Source organism: Monodelphis domestica, chromosome 3 (genome assembly GCF_027887165.1).
Source record: "Monodelphis domestica isolate mMonDom1 chromosome 3, mMonDom1.pri, whole genome shotgun sequence".
In the NCBI taxonomy this organism is placed as follows: Eukaryota; Metazoa; Chordata; class Mammalia; order Didelphimorphia; family Didelphidae; genus Monodelphis; species Monodelphis domestica.
In genome coordinates this window covers 411,279,418-411,294,236 of record NC_077229.1, presented here as the reverse complement: position 1 = coordinate 411,294,236, position 14,819 = coordinate 411,279,418, and positions in this window count along the sequence as shown.

Genomic DNA, 14,819 nt, shown 5'->3' with positions numbered 1-14,819 from the left:
ATTAGGGATAAGGACTAGATCTGCAATTTCACTGTTATAGAGAAGCCTCAGATGAAAAAACTCCTTCTCTACCAATTCAGATTGGCATCTTCTCTGCAATTTATAGTCTTATAAAGTTGCCTATGGCACTGATAATATTAAGTGACTAAGAGTTCCAAGGCCAACTCTCTGTCAAATGAGATACAGCAGTGACTGACATATAGTAGGCTCTTAATAAATTATCATTCTTTTCACTCTACCCACTGTATTATGGTGCCCTTTGCTGTCAAAAATGGCACAATCTCTTCTTCATGTAACAGAGTAGATTTTTTTTTTTTATGTGTGTGTGTTTTTAAAACCCTTACCTTCTGTCTTAGAATTGATACTAATTTTCAGTTTCAGGGCAGAAAGAGTGATAAAGATTAGGCAATTGGGGTTAAGTAAGTTGCTAAGAGACAAATTAGTTTCTAAATTCAAATTTGAACCCAAGACCTCCTTGTCTTTAGAACTAGCTCTCTATCCACTGAGCCACCTAGGTGTACCCACATAGCAGATGTTTAATAAACACTTGCTACCTGTCCCTATATTCAAAAATAAGTGGTTCTTACTATTATTCACCTTCACTTTAAGCATAAGACCTGCTTCTCTTTAATCCTCCTTTTGCCTTCGACATAGCTTTAAAAGCTTTTTGCTTGTGGTGATGGCAGAGATTTCTTTAGTATAGCCAAGTTATGGTGTTTTCTAGACTTTAGTGCTCAACAAGATCCTGCTTTCTTTGTTTTTGCATTTTTCTCAGCTGCTTGTATTTGCTGCCTTCTTCTGTATTTGTCTTTTTAAAAACTGAACTGATCAGTGAGTCCCTTGTGAAGTTACATAGGTCTTTTTAGGCAGCACCTCTTTTATCATCATCAATCTGTCAATTAATGATTCAGTCATGAATGATTTATGCTTGTGCATTCAGAATCTCCTTCCTGAGAGCTTCTCATCCCTCCTGAACTGTCTCCCCCTGAAGAATATTAGGTGAGAGGAGGCTTTTTGCCTTTCCTTTGTACTGATTAAAGTCAGATCTCCCAAAATATAGAGTACATGTCAATCTATGTTATGATTTTGCCTTTCCATCATATTACATATTCAATGATGGTGCCATTATTTGCTTCCAAGGTTTACATCATTTCAACTTAAACAACCATTTCTTTTTCTTAGAATCACATCCAGAATAACAATTTCCCTTGTCATGCTCTCCACCTGTTGAATGCTGAAACGGACTGTTTTCCCCAATGTCCAAGTCCTTTCTTTATTATATATTTTTTTCAGATTACATGTCAATACAATTTCTTAATATTTGTTTCTGATATTTTATAATCCATATTCTCTTGCTCCCTCCCCCCTCTTCCCACTCCATAAGAATGAAGGTAATTTGATATAGTTTGTATATAATACATTTTTCCATATTTGTCATATTGTGGAAGAAGACACATATTGATTACACTGAGAAAAATTCATGGAGGAAGTAAAGTAAAGAAGCGAACATTCCAAGTTGCATATGAACTCTATTCCTTCCTTGGCAGTGGGTATCCTCTTTTGTGATGAGTTTCTTGGAGTTGTCCTGGATCCTTATCTTCTTGATAATCATTAAAGCATTCACATTTGATCATCATACATTATTGTTGTTACTGTGTACAATGATCTCCTAGTTGTGCTCACTTCACTTTGCATTCCTTCATATAAGTCTTTCCAGGTATTTTTAGAATTATCTTGTTTTCATTCTTATGACACAAGAAGTTATAGGCAAGTAACACAATTCATTCAGCTATTCCCAAACTCATGGGCATCCCTTCAGTTTCCAGTTCTTTGCCATCACAAAAAGAGCTGCTATAAACATTTCTGTACAGGTAGGTACTTTCCTCCTATCTTTAATCTCTTTGGACAGATGTAAGAGTGGTATTGCTTGGTCAAAGAGACTGCACAATTTTATGGCTCTCTGGGCATCTTTGAAATTGTCTTTAACACAATTTTTAACTTTAATGCCCACTCTGCTTTAGTTGAGGAGATATAACTAATAAATGTCTATACAGTTATTGTCTCCATTTTGTTTGGGTGCTGGGTTTGTGTTCTGTTTCCCAAACTGTTCATCTTTGTGATTTTTTTCTCCTGAATCTCCTCAACTTTTAGCATAGTAACAAGCATATAATAAGTGCTCAAAATATATTGAATAATATAGAATCTCTCCTTTTCTTAATTTGGCTTTCACAAATCTGCAAACAATAGTGAAGGATGTTTTGGTAGTCTTGGGGTGGCAGTTCTTTGGAACAGTGGAGTTGTGGTAGTGCCAACCAATTACAAAAGACTATAACTAGCATTATGTTAAGAAAGCTCTATAATTTTATCAACCAGTAGCTAATGAAGACTAGAGTATATTTAAAGTTATTAGCTCTTTATGCTTAGGGATTTTTTCAGCAATAGACAAAAGGATATTTATCAGGATGATGCCAAATGTGCAATTTTGTGCAAAGGGAAGAAAGTATTTGATGGGAATTAGAAAGCACATAGGGGAAATTTCTAGTTTAGAATAAATACATAAATCTACCAAAAATAATGCATAAACAAAATTTAAAATCCTTAGTAATAACCCTAAAGACAGAACGCACATGAGTATTCTTAAAAGTAGAATGGAAATAAGTTATTAATCTGTTATTATCCATGACCTTGTGGGGCCTCTGATGCAGATACCATCAAAAAAAGCAGAACTTTCCCAGTTTCTCCCACTTATCCCATGAGAAAAGAGGAAGAGAGTCATTACTTCACTTCAGAAAAGAAGAAACCAGAACTTTCAGAAGAATTATGTCTTTTAGTTTCACCTACTATTTCTTATCTGATCTAGTGGCATAGTAATCTTTTCACCCACTCCTCTGTTACTTCTTCTGAGGGCTAGAGGCCACATCATAACTGCTGTATTCTAAGCAATGAGTTTATGTCCTGGTTTTTAAAAAAACAAAAACAAAAAACCATCAAAGAAGTCCTGCCTTGTTAATATGCTCAATTAGGTCACAATACACATCCAGTTTCTGTCCCTTATAAGATTAGCCTCATTCCTGAGAACTCCTGCTCTAGACAGAGCAAAGTGATGAATCAGGTTATCACATATCCCATTCCAAAAACTAAAAGGGAACTCCTTATCTCTTAAGAATAAGCACAATGGACTTCCGGGTAATCATGGCTGCAATCTAGACGCGGCATGTTTCCTCTCCCCAGCACCGAACGAAATAGACTACATCAAAGGAGCATAAAATCACCTTTGGAGGAACAGAAGGACTCCCCAGTACCCCACAGAGGCAAAGGTACGTGGGGCTTGAACATTTCCACACTAAAATAAGAAGGAAAAGCTTGCACAGAAAAGTGAACTGAGCCGCCCTTCCCCCACCCCACCTCCCCCACTAAACCAGAGTGAGCTACCTGAGCGCTCACCGGGACAGTGAGTGAGTGGGGAGCGTCTCTGTCTGGGGGGGCACTCCAGGGTCCTTGGGATCTGGGGACTGCCAGGAAAAAACGTCTCAGGGCGCTTTCACTGGAGAAGCCAGCGGACTTCCGGCGGACTTCGGGCGGGCTGCGCTGAACAAGGCGCACGGATTATCTGGGCGGAGCTGAATACCTGGGCTGGGAAGAACTAGTCTGAAGCAACCTAAATTCACAGAAAAACCACTCTTATAACCCAGACCCCAGACCAAAAAGGAAAGGGAAATAAAACCACCAAAGGGATGGCTCACATGGCCCAAAATCAAGCCTCCAGGAAGAAAGGGAAAAAAGTGACTATTGAAAACTTTTATGGTGGAAGTACCCAAGGGAAAGAGGAGAATGAAGAGGAAATCCAAAAAAATTCAGAACACGCCTCCCAAAATGGAAACTATCAACAAGCTCTGGAAGATCTCAAACTGGAACTTATCCAAAAGATGGAAACCTTCTGGAAAGAAAAATGGGAGAAAGAGATCAGCTGTCTGACAGATAAGACTGCTCAATTGGAAAAAGAACTCGAAGCATCCAATACAAGGGCAGACAAGGCTGAAAAGCAAATCCAGTCCCTAATGACCAGAATCAAGCACCTAGAAGAAAGTGAGATGATAAAACAGCAAGAATCAATAAAGCAAACCCAAACAATTAATGAATTGGAAGAAAACATAAAATATCTCACTGAGAAGGTCACGGACCTGGAGAACAGAGGAAGACGAGAAAATCTCCGTATCATCGGTCTCCCATAAAAACCAGAGGTAAACAACAAATTGGATTTTATTCTAGAGGAGATTATAAAAGAAAATTGCCCCCACGTTCTGGAGCAAGGGGGCAAAATAGAAATAGAAAGGATTCATAGAACACCTTCTATACTAAATCCCCAAAAGACAACGCCTAGGAATGTAATTGCCAAATTCAAGAGCTTCCAAGTAAAGGAGAAAATCCTACAAGAAGCCAAGAAGAAGAGCTTCAGATATAAGGGGGCTCCCATAAGGATCACACATGACTTAGCGGCTAACACACTAAGAGACCGCAAAGCATGGAACACGATATTTAGAAAGGCAAGAGAGCTGGGTCTCCAACCAAGAATCAACTACCCAGCAAAACTGACTATATACTTCCAGGGGAAAGTATGGGCATTCAACAAAATAGAAGATTTCCAAGCATTTGCTAAGAAAAGACCAGAGCTCTGTGGAAAGTTCGATATCCAAGCACAGAAAGCAAGAGAAACATGAAAAGGTAAATATGAAAGAAAGGGAAAAGGAGATAAATCTTATCTTTCTCTTTAAGTCAAACTCTCTTCTATAAGGACTACATTTACATCTAATTATATATATATTAATATGTGGGGAAAATGTTTTGTGTAACTCTCATAAATTGTATCATCATAAGAGTAGTTAGAAGAAACATGCATAGGGAAAGATTGGGGAATCAAGAAGATTTGGGGAAAGTTGGGGCAAAAAAAGGAAAAGGGAGGGGGGAACCGTGATAATACTAAGATTAACTTCAAGAAATAGGGGGGGAATCAATAGAATAAACTTTCCCATATAAAGATACACATGGGAAGGGGAGGGGAAGAACTCTCATATGAGAAGGAGAGGAAGAGAGCGTGAAGTGGAAGTACTTAAACCTTACTCTCAGTGAAATCAAATCTGAGAGGGAAGAACATCTAGATCCAGTGGGATCCTGAATTCTATCTTATCCATTAGGGCAAGAAAGAAAGGAAAATTAAGGAGGGGGAGGGGGGAGGGAGCACAAAAAGGGAGGGAAGGAGAGGGGGGAGGGGAAGGGAGCATAAAAAGGGAGGGGCTAGAAAGGGAAGCATCTCAAGGGAGGGGACTAGGGGGACTGACCTAAAGTAAATCACTGGTTCAAAAGGAGAAAGCTAAAGAAGAAAGGTCAGAACTAGGGGAAGACATCAAAATGCCAGCGAATCCACAAATAACAATCATAACTTTGAACGTGAATGGGATGAACTCACCCATAAAACGCAGACAAATAGCAGATTGGATTAGAACACAAAACCCTACCATATGTTGTCTTCAAGAAACACATATGAGACGGGTTGACACTCACAAGGTTAGAATTAAAGGTTGGAGTAAGACCTTTTGGGCCTCAACCGATAGAAAGAAGGCAGGAGTTGCAATCATGATATCTGACAAAGCCAAAGTACAAATAGACCTGATCAAAAGGGACAGGGAAGGTAAATATATTCTGCTAAAAGGAAGTATAGACAATGAGGAAATATCACTAATCAACATGTATGCACCAAATGGTATAGCATCCAAATTTTTAATAGAGAAACTAGGAGAATTGAAGGAGGAATTAGACAGTAAAACCATATTAGTGGGAGACTTGAACCAACCACTATCAAATTTAGATAAATCAAATCAAAAAATAAATAAGAAAGAGGTAAAAGAGGTGAATGAAATCTTAGAAAAATTAGAATTAATAGACATATGGAGAAAAATAAATAGGGACAAAAAAGAATACACCTTCTTTTCAGCACCACATGGCACATTCACAAAAATAGATCATACACTAGGTCATAGAAACATGGCACTTAAATGCAGAAAAGCAGAAATATTAACTGCAGCCTTTTCAGATCACAAGGCAATTAAAATATTGATCGGCAAGGGTACATGGAGACCCAAATCAAAAATTAATTGGAAATTAAATAACATGATACTCCAAAATCGGATAGTTAGAGAAGAAATCATAGAAACAATTAACAATTTCGTTGAAGAAAATGACAACGGCGAAACATCCTTTCAAACCTTATGGGATGCAGCCAAGGCAGTACTTAGAGGAAAATTCATATCCCTGAGTGCATATATTAACAAATTAGGGAGGACAGAGACCAAGGAATTGGAAATGCAAATCAAAAAACTTGAGAATGAACAAATTAAAAACCCCCAGAAGAAAACCATACTAGAGATCCTAAAAATTAAGGGAGAAATTAATAAAATAGAAAGTGACAGAACTATTGAGCTAATAAACAAGACTAGAAGCTGGTACTTTGAAAAAACAGACAAAATAGACAAAGTACTGGTTAATTTAATTAAAAAAAGGAAAGAAGAAAGGCAAATTAATAGCATCAAGGATGAAAAGGGGGATCTCACCTCAAATGAAGAGGAAATTAAGGCAATCATTAAAAACTACTTTGCCCAACTATATGGCAATAAATTTACCAATCTAGGTGATATGGATGAATATTTACAAAAATATAAATTGCCTAGACTAACAGAAGAAGAAATAGTTTTCTTAAATAATCCCATATCAGAAATTGAAATCCATCAAGCCATCAAAGAACTGCCTAAGAAAAAATCCCCAGGGCCTGATGGATTCACCAGTGAATTCTATCAAACATTCAGAGAACAGTTAACCCCAATATTATACAAACTATTCGACATAATAAGCAAAGAGGGAGTCCTACCAAACTCCTTTTATGGCACAAGCATGGTACTAATTCCAAAGCCAGGCAGGCCAAAAACAGAGAAAGAAAACTATAGGCCAATCTCCCTAATGAATATAGATGCAAAAATCTTAAATAGGATACTAGCAAAAAGACTCCAGCAAGTGATTAGAAGGGTCATCCACCATGATCAAGTAGGATTCATACCAGGGATGCAGGGCTGGTTCAACATTAGGAAAACTATCCACATAATTGACCACATCAACAAGCAAACCAACAAGAATCACATGATTATCTCAATAGATGCAGAAAAAGCCTTTGATAAAATACAACACCCATTCCTACTAAAAACACTAGAAAGCATAGGAATAGAAGGGTCATTCCTAAAAATAATAAACAGTATATATCTAAAACCATCAGCTAATATCATCTGCAATGGAGATAAACTAAATCCATTCCCATTAAGATCAGGAGTGAAACAAGGATGCCCATTATCACCTCTATTATTTGACATTGTATTAGAAACACTAGCAGTAGCAATTAGAGAAGAAAAAGAAATTGAAGGCATCAAAATAGGCAAGGAGGAGACCAAATTATCACTCTTTGCAGATGACATGATGGTCTACTTAAAGAATCCTAGAGATTCAACCAAAAAGCTAATTGAAATAATCAACAACTTTAGCAAAGTTGCAGGATACAAAATAAACCCACATAAGTCATCAGCATTTCTATATAATTCCAACACAGCTCAGCAGCAAGAACTAGAAAGAGAAATCCCATTCAAAATTACCCAAGACAAAATAAAATACTTAGGAATCTATCTCCCGAGACAAACACAGGATCTATATGAACACAACTACAAAACACTTTCCACACAACTAAAACTAGACTTGAACAATTGGAAGAACATTAACTGCTCATGGGTAGGACGAGCCAATATAATAAAAATGACCATCCTACCCAAACTCATCTATCTATTTAGTGCCATACCCATGGAACTCCCAAAAATTTTTTTTACTGATTTAGAAAAAAACATAACAAAGTTCATTTGGAAAAACAAAAGATCAAGGATACCCAGGGAATTAATGAAAAAAAATACAAAGGAAGGGGGTCTTGCAGTCCCAGATCTCAGACTATATTATAAAGCAGCGGTCATCAAAACAATTTGGTACTGGCTAAGAGACAGAAAGGAGGATCAGTGGAATAGACTGGGGGCAAGCAACCTCAGCAAGACAGTATATGACAAACCCAAAGATCCCAGCTTTTGGGACAAAAATCCACTATTTCATAAAAACTGTTGGGAAAATTGGAGGACAGTGTGGGAAAGATTAGGCTTAGATCAACACCTCACACCCTACACCAAGATAAATTCAAAATGGATGAATGACTTGAACATAAAGAAGGAAACTATAAGAAAATTAGGCGAACACAGAATAGTATACATGTCAGACCTTTGGGAAGGGAAATACTTCAAAACCAAGCAAGAATTAGAAAGAATTACAAAATGCAAAATAAATAATCTGGATTACATCAAATTAAAAAGTTTTTGTACAAACAAAACCAATGTAACCAAAATCAGAAGGGTAGCAACAAATTGGGAAACAATCTTCATAAAAACCTCTGACAAGGGTTTAATTACTAAAATTTATAAAGAACTAAATCAATTGTACAAAAAATCAAGCCATTCTCCAATTGACAAATGGGCAAGGGACATGAACAGGCAATTCTCAGCCAAAGAAATCAAAACTATTAATAAGCACATGAAAAAGTGCTCTACATCTCTTATAATCAGAGAGATGCAAATCAAAACAACTCTGAGGTATCATCTCACACCTAGCAGATTGGCTAACATGACAGCTATGCAAAGTAATGAATGCTGGAGGGGATGTGGCAAAGTGGGGACATTAATTCATTGCTGGTGGAGTTGTGAATTGATCCAACCATTCTGGAGGGCAATTTGGAACTATGCCCAAAGGGCGATAAAAGACTGTCTGCCCTTTGATCCAGCCATAGCACTGCTGGGCTTGTACCCCAAAGAGATAATGGACAAAAAGACTTGTACAAAAATATTCATAGCTGCGCTCTTTGTGGTGGCCAAAAATTGGAAAATGAGGGGATGCCCCTCAATTGGGGAATGGCTAAACAAATTGTGGTATATGTTGGTGATGGAATATTATTGTGCTAAAAGGAATAATAAAGTGGAGGAATTCCATGTGAACTGGAACAACCTCCAGGAAGTGATGCAGAGCGAAAGGAGCAGAACCAGGAAAACATTATACACAGAGACTGATACATTGTGGTACAATCGAAGGTGATGGACTTCTCCATAAGTATCAATGCAATTTCCCTGAACAATCTGCAGGGATCTAAAAAAAAATACTACCCACAAGCAGAGGATAAACTGTGGGAGTAAAAACACCGATGAAAAGCAACTGCTCGACCACAGGGTTGGAGGAGATAAGACTGAGGAGAGACTCTAAATGAACACTATAATGCAAACTCCAACAACAGGGAAATGGGTTCGAGTCAAGAACACATGTGATAACCAGTGGAATCATGCGTCGGCTATGGGAGAGGGAAAGGCGGGGGGGGGGGGGGGGGGGGAGGGGAGGAAAAGAAAACGATCTTTGTTTCCAGTGAATAATGTATGAAAACGACCAAATAAAATAATATTAAAATTAAAAAAAAAAAAATAAAGACCTACTGAATCCAAAAAAAAAAAATAAGCACAATGTAAATGATGACTAAGCAGGCAGGTCCACAACACTTGCAGAAAGAAATTATCTATCACTTTTTTTAATTTTTCAGAGTTGAGACTAATATTATTCCCTGTGAAGTGTGATAATAGAATGAGGCAGAAGTGAGAGGGCACCCAAGCATTAAAGGTAATGTACATGCAGGTGAGAACACAAATGGAATTGGAAAGGCAAAGAAATAAATACTCATGATGAACAAAGAAGCCCATTGGCATAGGGAAGTTGCTGAGCCTAAGAAATTCAGGGCAGAAAAAATTAAAGGAAAAAGCAGGAGAAGTTATGTTTTCCCATGTCTTTGTTCATGTGATTTCCCCTCCTTCTAGTTATCATCTGTATTAGCTAATTTAACACTTACTAATATGATACCTTATGTTGTTAGCAAATAATGTGAGAGTGTCTTATATTCACTTCTAAATTCTTCTCCTTGAGGGCAGGGTTTTTGGTTTAACCTTCATCACATTTCCCTCAGTCCTTAGCCCAGAGTTAAAGTGGTTTTTAAGTAAGTACTAGATGATTGGTTGATAAATTACTCATTTTTACCAAAGCAGTCAAGGAAGGAGGAAAAAAAAAACAAACATATAGCTGCCAATGGACTGGAAAAAGTTCAAATATTGTCCAAGGAAGAGTTCAGTTCACTGGTGTGACAGTATTTCTAAGAATGTGTGCAGTTAACTTTCTGGATAGGTTTAATAAAATGGTTTCTTGGCAATGTTTATAGAAAGAAAGTTCCACCACTCTAATTGGGGAACATAGGAAAATCTTAAATACCCCTATTTTCTCCACTCATAGAGTCCAATCTGTTATCTTGACTCAAAGAAGTAGGTAACTACTCACAAGTACTAACCTTACTCTTAAGTCAGGTTTTAGTCATCGACTCAAAAGGATTCAGACAGTTTAGAATTTCAGACACTAAGTTAAAAAGGATAATAGAATCATAGATCTAGATCTAGAAGGAAGTGTGGAGGCCACTCAGTTTATAGACAAAAATACTTAGGCTCTTTGAAGCTAAGATACTTTTGTTTGAAGTTACAAAATATTATTCATCACAGCTGGGATTTGAACCTATGACATCTTAGTAGAGAGTCAGCATCCTTTCTACTGTACCATACTGACCATGAATCCCCTCTATAACATACTCAAGAAGCAATCATGCAATTTTTTACTTGGGTATATCTGATGAAATTTCTGGCTTGTATTATTTCCTGTTTCTAGACCCTGGATTTAATAATGTCAGGTTAGAGACCTCTGAGATAGGCAGGTCCAAAACTATCTCTAGGCTCTGGTATAAAAAAATCATGCATTATGAGTCCCATTTCAATCATTTACTAGCTGTGTGGTCTTAGGAAATAGTTTAACGTCTCTGAGTCTCAGTTTCCTCATTTTTAGTGGAGATAATACTAGCCCCTACTTAATGAGGGCTATTGATGATAGATAAAGAGATAGATGGATAGACAGAGGTAGATATAGATAGATGAATAAATGGATGTATAGGATGGATGGATGGATGGATGGATGGATGGGTGGGTGGGTGGAGAGAGACAGATGATGGATGAACAGATAGATAAATAGAAGACAGAGACAATGGAGAGATAGATGATAAATGATGGATACATAGCTAAACAGACAGACAGACAGATAGATAGATAGATAGATAGATAGATAGATAGATAGATAGATAGATAGATGATAGATGAATAAATGGATGTATAGGATGGATGGATGGATGGATGGATGGATGGATGGATGGATGGATGGATGGATGGATGTAGAGAGGCAGATAGATAATGTAGAGATGATAGATCGATAGACAGATAGAGATAGACAGACCTAATATATGTAAACCTTCAAGTGCCACAAAAATGAAAGCTATTATTACTATTATTATAATTGTTATCATTTTTGATATAGCCTAAGAAACTACAGGCCTGAAAGTATAGAATGAGCTTCATAGAGAGCAGTTCATGGGTGGAAGATTATATTTCATCTGACTGGTTTCTCTATAGGTGTATAGGCTGTTGTTTTAATGAACTCAGCAAAATCTTCCTCTAACTAGTTAGAGAGCTGGAATGAAGATGTTGGGTCTATATTATCTCCTGTTCAATCAGCTGTCAATCCTTAGGAGAGGTGAGAACACAATAGCTTAGAAACAAACTGAAGAAGGGAGTAAAACAATATGCTTCTGATGCCTTAAAGGCTGAGAGGACATTAGTATCTTAGTGGTTGTGGGGAGAAAAAGGTCTTTATTTTTCATTTTCTGGCATATAAGTAAAGCAAAGGGTATTCACTTTTACCCAGCCAGAACAAACTCTAACTTCATCCATAGACATAGTAGGAGATTACTATATATTATTACTTTGGGGGACTGAGCAGTTTCTGAAATTCCATCATTCCATTGTAGAGCGGTAACATTTTTGTGTGAATTGGTATATCCAACTCTTTATTTTAGAGGAGGAAAAGTGTGGTTACCATGAGGGTAAAGGGCAGCTGAAAAGGGGAATAAGGATACAGAAGTGGAAGTTTAAGTCCAGTGATGACATGACAACAGTTGCTCACTTTACAATTTTTGCAGGGGTCATCCCTGGTTAAGAGGAGACAATTTAAATACTACACACACAAACTAGCAATAAAGCACATATGTTGCCAGGAGAAGGTCTTGATTTTAATTAGGTTCTTATCTAGCATGGCAGAGCATTCAGTATCTTATTATTTGCTGTGAAAAAAAATGTTTATATTATTAGTCTTATGATCAGAAGGAGGCCTAATTTTGGAAGCATTTTTCTGAGACAAATAAAATTTTATTTTTTTCCCTTGACCTATTTTAACATAATCTGCCCCACTTAACATTTTCCCTCCTGTGCATTCTCCTGCCTACATTTTATGTAAACAAGGTGCTGAGCACGAGAAAATAAACTACATTTGTCTTCCTGCCACCCACCCTAAAGGGAGCTATGAGAAACCCAAGCACATTCATTGATCATGCTTCTAGCTTCCAGATTGATTGGTCTGTATAAGCACACCTATCTCACAAATAAATTCATGAATTCCAGCAAAGATAGAAATGATGTTAAAATTGCTTCTCCCACCTACTTCTAGCTATAGGGACCCTTTTACTTTTATGTTCCAGTAAGATTTGACTGTCTCAGGTCAGTATAACACTAGTGCCTCTTGCACTTCCTAGAACAGGAATAAGGAGTTTGGAAGCTTAGGGCAAGTGGGAGCCCCATTTGGGATGCTTCAGGAGGTGCAACCTAGAGACAGAAAATCTACCTTGGGACCCCATGAGATTTCTGTGCTGAGCCCAGTGAGTGAGCTAAGGATGATCCCAATGAGACGAAGAATCATGCCCTTACACAGGAGAATTAATATCCTCTTAATTGCACACTTTGGTCTAAAGTTTTAGAGGCAGCCAGGAGAATATTTTAAACAATAACAGCAATAATGTAAGACGATCAACTACAAATGGCTTAACTATTATCAACAAGGCAAGGATCATGACAAAAAAGGCTATGCACTACCATAGAAGGAACTAATGGAGTTTAAATGTAGATTGAAGTGTACCATTCTTCACTTTATTTCCTCCTTGAATTTTTCTCTGGTGTAAGTGATATATCTTCTTTCCCAACATTATGTACATAAAAATGTGTATTGAGTAATAGTGTATGTATATCCATTAGCATATTACCTGCCGCCTTGGGGAAGGGGAAGGATTGGGAGGGAAAAAGGAACATGGACCACAAAATGTCAGAAAATTATTATTAAAAATTGTATCAAGCATGTAAAACCCAGTCGTATTGCTCATTGGCTCTGGGAGGGGGGAGAGAAGAGGAGAGAAAGAATAGGAATCATGTAACCATGGAAAAATATTCTAAATTAATAAAATAAATTAAATTAAATTTTTAAAAAGTCTTAGTGGCTCTCCCTCTCCTATCATAATAACTCACCTTGTCCTACCTTCCATCCCCTCAGGGCTTTGCTTACAGCTAAGTGAGTAAATATTTTTTTTTTCCTTTTCACATGGTCTGATCATCATTTCCATGAATATAGGCAGTTTTTCCATGTTCAAGGAAAAGGCAAAAGAGTGGAATTCTAATTGGCCTGAGAGATGCTTCCTGGTCCTATCTTTCTACTCTATTGAAAGAGTCAGTGACATGAGTGGTCACTTCACCTTTGTAGATTCTGTCGGAAAGAGGAATCTTCTCAACAGAGTTGGGAACTGGTAATCATTTATCCCTACTCATCAGAAGTAAAAAAGTTGAAGACATTAAATCATAGAATCATAGACTTAGAGTTGAAGAGCCTTCAGATGTTTTCTAACATAAACTTTAACTTTATTTAGAGGTAGTAAAGTGGCACAATGGATAGAATACTAGGTCTAGAGTCAGAAAGACCTGTGTTCAAATTTAGCCTTAGATACTTACTCTGTGTCACACTGAAAAAGTCTTTTTATCTCTGACTGCTTTAGTTTCCTCAGTGGTAAAATGGGAATCATAATAATACCACCTCACAGGGCTATTGTGGAAATAGAAGCTATTTGTAAAACACTTAGCATAGTTGCTGGCATATATTGTGATTAATAAATGCTTATTCTCTTCTCTTTCCTCTTACATTTATCTAAAGTGTGATTATCCCTATAAAATCCTTTCTTATAAAAGGACATCATTCATGAGGCCCTTCTACTTTTGGAAAGTTATCATGGCAAGAAAGTTCCCTCCTCTCTCTTTATTAATTTGGAATCAACTTCGCTGTTACCTCTTCCTAACAGTTCTAGTTATTCTCTATGGAATAATAAAAAATAAATGTAATGCCTTTTCCACATGACAGCTCTTCAGATATCTGAGGATAGCTAGTGTATTCTTCGTATGACTTCTTTTATTTAAACTAAACATATTTAGTTTTCTATCCCTTTTAAATGTATTTTTTAAATGAACATTTTTAGAAGCTGAATTCAGCTGCTAAAAAACAATACATTTTGGTGAATGGTGTGATATTTAGCAATGGTGTCCTCCGGTAAGACACTTCTACCTGGAGGGGAGGAAGAAACTTCCAGGGAGAAGCCACTTTTCCCTACCCCCCAGGTGGAGTGAGAGTGGTGGTCCTACAATTAAAGAGAGAATTTTACCTTGAATAGACCCCACTGTCTTAGTCATATACTCCTTGCCACTACC